Genomic DNA, 7258 nt, shown 5'->3' on the forward strand with positions numbered 1-7258 from the left:
ACAGTAACTTTCTGAAGCTTCGATATTATCTCTAAACACACAGGGAATATGTGTCAGTTATCTTCCTGATCAGGTTGTGGCTGTATTTTTACCTATAAAATCTTCCTCTTTTTTTTTCTTTTTTTTTTTTTTTAATCTGTATTATCCTCTCCCTGCAAACATTAACAGCACAATTTCCTGTCTACTGTGCATGAACAGCTGCTTTTTAAAAAGTTAGATTACTCATCTTTCTCAAAATGTTTTTCCATTGTGAAAATCTCAAACTAATAATCTAATCATATGATTAATTTATATAAAATCAAGATGTTACAATATAGACTAGTGATTCATATGAACTATTAGAAAATTTGCTTATGCTCCTCACCATCACAGTAACCCTTCATTTATAAATTATCTGCCTGAAACTGGCGTTCATTATAGCATATAGAACATCTAGAAGGCTGAAATTCGTTGCAACTCTTTATACACTGCTAAAAATATAAACATTTAAACAGACTAGATTGGAAACATTTGTAGATGCTTAATTTATGACCATAACTGTGAAGTTACAAATGTGAAAGTGAAACAGAAAAAAAAAAAAAAAAAGCCTCCATTACAAAATCCACAGACTTTTGAGTAAGAGAAACTTCTTAAGGAATACATTGAAGGGCTTAAGATATCTTTTTAGCCTGGGAAGTTTCTAAAGGACTATTTGAGAAAACATTGTTATTTGATGTTGGGAGATGTGGTATTGGCTGCTGCAAAATATCATCAGAGTATTAAATTTGTCCTTCAGAGACAGGACTCAGTTCAACATCAGGTTGAGGTTTAGAATTCAATTCAGTTACCTTATATAGTTTTCTGGTATTATTGTAAGCCATGAACTATCAAGTCTGATCTCTAAATACCACTTCAGACAAGCTCAGTGTCCCCCATCAAGTTCTCCATCATGTCCATCAATCATTCTCCATCATTCCATAGAATTGCCTGTGATTCTGTGTGACATCTTAGATGACATTAGATGCTTACATATGGACAACTGGGTTGAATTTCAACAGTACTTAACAAAATAAACTGTAGTGAGTTGTGCAGAGTCTTGTGGCTATGTTGACACCACGCACTTTGAGCCCACCAAGTTACAAGTTATATTAACTGGTCAGGAGAAACAGGAACAAAAAATAACAAAAATTATTGACAAACTTGAAAGTAAATTTTTCCTGTGTTTTTCCCCAGAATTTTCCAAGTCATCTGCAACTTGGTGGGAATGAAAATGTCACAACTAAAGAACCACTCTTATGAGTTCATGCAAACAGTGCTCTTTAATTTTTGGATTTCCTTGAACTTCTGAACCTAATTTTTCACAGGCAGCTTAAAATTGAGAAAGATAATATAAAGATGGGATGATATGTACAGACATTTTGCAATGACTCAGTAAGTCTGAATTCACTCTTTCTGTGAAATAAATACCACACCCATACAGAAGTCATTCTCTAAGAGATATTTAAGGTGCCTGAATGAAGTAAGAATGAAAGTCTGCCTAGCCAATAGCCCAGTAGTCCTGACTTTTGTAGATACTTCCCAAGGTACTTATCCAAAGGAAAAGATAGGCATTCAGAGTTACTACTTCAACAAGTTTCTCTTTCATTCATATTTCTCTTTATTTTCTCCTTCCGTCTTACATAATTTTCTGTTTTTCAGATATTTCAGCGTTTTAGTTTTTTGCCTGTGAAGGTGTGGAAAGACCAGAGGAGGGCAGGCAGAGTCTGGAATGGAAAAAGGCAGTAGCTGAGTAGAAATACTTAAAATATGTTAGTGAAATCAATAATCCAATTGGGAAAAAAAATAAAAATGGAAAGAGCTTCTGCAGTGAATCATGGAATTCACCTTTACTGTTTACACAAAAAGATTCCTGAAGCTGGATGGTGCCACTTCTTACTGTTGTGTCCAATTAACAAACATGAGACATGGTGACGGGCAAGTTCTTCACTTCTCCACTTCACTTAATCTTCCTTCCTGGAGTCTTCTTCTAGGTGAAATATCTATCAGTTGTCTGTGATTGATTTCTCATCTAAAGGGTACAAAGTTTGTGGTTATTTATTATGCTGCTGTGGCAGACACTTAAAAGAATGAATCAAGCATGGACAACACTTCTTTCTCCTTTTATATATGACAAGATAAGTAGTGGGCAAAGAAATTCCTGAGGGAAAGTGAGGTGGGAAGAATATTAAGAAAATTATGCCCGTAATTGTTTCTGGTATTTGCATAACTCTTCAGGAAAAAAAAAAAAAAAAGCAAGAATTTTATTTATTTATTTATTTATTTTTGTGAGTGCAGAAAACACAATTTTTTACTGTTGACAAGAATTAATGAGAGGACTAAGATTCCAGACTCTGGAAATAAACAAAAAGAAAGATCACGGATTAGAATGAGTACAAATACTCATCACAGAATCACAGAATTGTAGGGGTTGGAAGGGACCTCCAGAGATCATCGAGTCCAACCCCCCTGCCAAAGCAGGTTCCCTTCAGCAGGTAATATATTCTCATATACATAATATACTCATATATTCGTTGTGTTTTGGTTGATCCACTTGAACGGTAAATCAATAAAATAACAAATGCATCCTTATTTAACTTCACCACCCTACAAAAAAATCTTGCTCTATATTTGATCTGAAACCAGGACAAAATATATCTGAGTCAATGGTAGATAGGAGTACTGTGAAGTCAATATTAAGCAACAGTCTCTAAGCTTTATCTCTACAGAAAGGAGGAAAAGAATTACAGTCAGTGAAGCTCATCTCCAATAGGTATAGCCAGCTAGAGTTTGGGTGTCAGGTGTACAAAACCATCTGGACTTCTCTCTGCAATTAATGGGGAGAAACAAGCAGTTCTATTGGAAAGTCAATCCTACTGCAACATAAACCTACCCTATGCTGAGTCATCTTTTCTACAGATGATGAACTGGGTTGGATTACATGCATAACCAACTAACATAGGTGAAGGACATCCCACCTACTGTGATTCTTAATTAGCTGGAGACACTAAGCTCAAATGTTGTTAGTTATCTTCTTCCACAGAAAGCAGGAAAATACTGCCCATATAACGATCCCAGTCTCTAAACCACCTGTAACATACGAAATATTAAATATAATATTTAAAATTTAGATTTCCCAATTTCCCACTAGGTCATTCCAACTACATTTTACAAGGCTTTAACATTTACTAATTTTACAAGGCATTATATGCTCTCAAATGGAGCAGTTCAGTTTCTTCGTATAGAAATGAGAGATTAGTAGCATCAGACTGTGCACAAAACCAGTCATCTGAAAAATGCCATAGAAGAAAACTCTTGACAGAAACTGGGTTATAGAGTCATAAAAACTTGTCAAAAGAATGAATGAAGCCAGAATTGGTCTTATTTTTGTTCAATTTAATTTCTTTACTCTTCCTGTTTTTCTTGCTACCGTGTGATTCTGTTTCATTAAAAAAATATGGAAAGAAGCATTCTATTTTCTCTCTCCACATGCATATTAATATAGTAACACTAACACATGAGCTTTTTTTTCTGTAGCCACCTGCTGAATTTTCAAATGTATTCTTAATGAAGGTGGTAACACTACCTACAGTTTCAGTTTCCCAGCACTCCAATCAAATCTGTTTTTCAGTGTCTAGAATGCTGCCAAACTGTAACCAACTCAGCTAAAATTCTGTGGACTTGGTATTTGCCCTAGGCTGAAATCTTAGAGGCCATCTTTCAAAAGACCTCATCCATTTCTGAGAAAGAGATTGAGGGAAAACTCCCTTTTTGCCCATCTCAAAAAATAAAAACAAACCAACAAGCAAAAATCTGTTTCTTTGAGTAACACTGAGAATATTAGATTTCATGGCAGACAATTAAATTTTAACAGGTGGAAGGTGAAACATGGGCTAAGGATGTGCCACATGCCATCTCTGTCTCTCTTAGCAATAGACTTTCAAACAAAACTGAGTTTTTCCATGCTTAGACAAGAGCTGAAGCAGTTGGCAGCTGCATACTTAGAAATTCCTTCTGCACTGGTTGCATTTTCTGCTTGCTGCCAGCTCTAAAAGTCAGGAAGTCTCTCTCACTCTCTCTGTGAATTTGTGTGTTCCTTGCTGCTTGCTAAGCTCAGGCTCTGTCAAGGAGGATACAGTTCAATTTGATCTGGACAAAAATCTGTTCAGCCAAAGCTTATAGGTATCATAAACCAAGACAGGGACCACTTAGAGAAAATGCAGCAGATGTTTCTGAAGCACCACAGTTCCTAAACTTTACCGTTTTCAGCAAGCATTTGATACATCTCCACTAGGAAATGTTCAGCTGAAAGGATGACAATCTCATCCAACAGTTACAATAGATCTAAAGCTTACCATGACCATAGCATTGCATTTGGAAGTCACTTGGCTGCTACCTGATAGAGTTTGCTCATTTAGTTCCCATTTTATTCTTTAATAAAAAGAGTAGGAAGTTCAGTTCTCTTTCTCTTTCTTGCAGACACTCTTTTGAAGGAACCCTGATGCTGGAGATATAAGTTCTGAAAACTTGGAAACCATCAGGTGAGATGTGCAGTGCAGTCAAGCTCATCTGCTCAGAGGGCTCTTAATATCTGTTTTTAAATACTTCTCTTCAAAATAAACGTTTAATCTTCTATTCTTGTCCATTCTACATAGTACACTGCCTGTGACATCTGTCTTCAAGTCATGTACACACATGTAATGAACTAAGTTCTATTCTATTAAGTGTGGATTCTGTTCATTTTGTATGGTTTCAGGCTACGTTCTCCTTCTTCTGTGTCCTGCTTAGCTCTATGTTAAGGTGAAATATTCTCCTTCAAAACCTTGATTTTTGTTTTAGACATTCTACAATAAACCACAGAATCACAGAATGGCCAGGGTTGGAAGAGATCTCAAAGATCATGAATCTCCAACCCCCCTGCCAAAGGCAGGGCCACCAACCTCCCCATTTAATACTAGGCCAGGCTGCCCAGGGTCCCATCCAACCTGGCCTTGAACACCTCCAGGGACGGGGCATTCACAGCCTCTCTGGGCAGCCTGTTCCAGCACCTCACCACTCTCTCTGTAAAGAACTTCCCCCTGACATCCAACCTAAATCTCCCCTCCCTCCAATTAAAACCATTTCCCCTAGTCCTACTTTCTTGAAAAATGAGTTTAAACTGTGAACAGACTTAAAACTGGGAATAAGATTATTTGCTCTTGTCCGGCTAGAAGCAACCAATGAGATATAAGAGCAAATTGGGGGGGGGGGAAAGGAATAAGGGGGGCAGCTTTTCTGCTATACCGTACCCATTTGTCCGAGCATCAGCACTGCTGAGCTTTATCTCTCCTTATGATAATTTACTCTGTAACTCAAGCATGAAGTTCCACAGCAGTTAATCTGGAATATGTTTTAGTCATTATCATAATGTTAATAAAGCTGCCTCTATTTATTGTATCATATTGTATCAGAACCCCTCCTAATGACACAAAACAGTACTTCAGCTACAGGAACAGAACAGTTTTCCTTCAGAGTTTTAGAATGGATCAGTAGGGGCTGGAATTCTGACAGATAAATTCCATCTAGAGTCCCATGAGTGATTGGAATCTTTTGGCTTGCCTGGGATGCATTAAGTGAAGAGGAATTATCTTGGGTCGCATGTACAATATGTAATATACTTAACATATATAAATAACAAAACTTCTTTTATTATTTTATATTTTCTAATAAAACATAAAAAAGAGGGCAGGGAAGCAATAAAACTACTGGATTGTACACGTATGAACATGTGCAAATTTTGAACCAGCACACAAATCACTGAGATCTGTCAATTTAAAGAAGTAGGTGTGGGATTTGGATCTTCTGCTACTTTGCAAAGGGATCCTTGGGAGTTAGTTCTGTGCCAAGAAAATAGTGTTAACGCAGGATAGGGGCCCATAATGAGAGGCCTTTCAAAAGGAGAGGAAAAAACTGTTTAAGTGGAATCAAGATTGGTCAGTACAAACTTAAATACTTTTAAATATTTTCATAAAATTGGTCTTTAGGCCCAGCACCTTATCTACTACAGTCCAGTAAGGATTAGACCCTGAATCAAAATTACTTATTTCCTTAGCTTTTTGGAGAGAAACAGACAGTGGTACACAGAATTATTATTTGTAGATATAAAAAGGCAGCACAATCCTCTCAACATATTGATTCCTGCTGGAGCCCAATGATCTGGTCCACACAACATGCTGCCTGTACTGTCCAACTCCATCCAAGAAACTTTTGGTTCTTCATGTTGAACAATGTTGATTATAAACATGCACATTAATTCCTGTATAAGTCTTTCATTTGATGTACAATGGGAGCACTCTGGCATGAAATTCACATATAAGGGAATGCAAGTACTGTATGAAATCTCCTCATATAATTTTCCAAATGAAATATGACAGTACTGTAGGCAAGAGACTACTGTATCTTGTCTGCATATGTTCCCCTGGATATTGATGCCACAGTTAATAGTTCAAGCTTTCATGGGAGAAATATAGGCTAAAAAAAAAGGTCTGCCTAAGCAAAAACACATTTAATTCCCAAGGAGCACAAAACGGTCAAAGCAAGGCAATGTTTCAAGACATACAAGGAATTATATGACCATTTTTTCTTCTGTTTTAAGACTATTAGCTTACTCCAAATATAGCAGTTTTCTATCACAATACCATATTTCCTGGGTAGATATTCCAAATAAATGATATTGTTATATGTTATAATGTAATCTCCCCATGCTACGGCAGGGGAGATTCAGGCTGGACATTAGGAAGTATTACTTTTCAGAAAGGGTGGTCAGGCACTGGAATGGACTGCCCAGGGAGGTGGTGGAGTCACCGAGCCTGGGGGTGTTCAAGGAAAGACTGGATGTTGTGTTGAGTGACATGGTTTAGTGGGAGCTATTGGGAATAGGTGAACGGTTGGACTGGATGATCTCTTAGGTCTTTTCCAACCTTGGTGATTCTATGATTCTATGATTCTATGTCATTTCATCACGTCTTTCACTATACATGCTAGATTTTGTTACAGCTTTTGAAACAGTGCTGCAATGTTTCTACCTCACGCTTTCTTTCTCTATATGCAAGTCTTTGTTTGCTGCATCTAATAGAGCTGTAGAAATCAATACTAGATATGGTTGGAAATATTTTTAATGTGTTCTTAATAAATGAAACATTCCAGTATCACCTCACAGCTACTGTAACCACATTTTGGAATCAAAATTACTTTGGTTCATATG

This window comes from Tetrao urogallus (genome assembly GCF_951394365.1).
Source record: "Tetrao urogallus genome assembly, chromosome: 3".
Lineage (NCBI taxonomy): Eukaryota > Metazoa > Chordata > Aves > Galliformes > Phasianidae > Tetrao > Tetrao urogallus.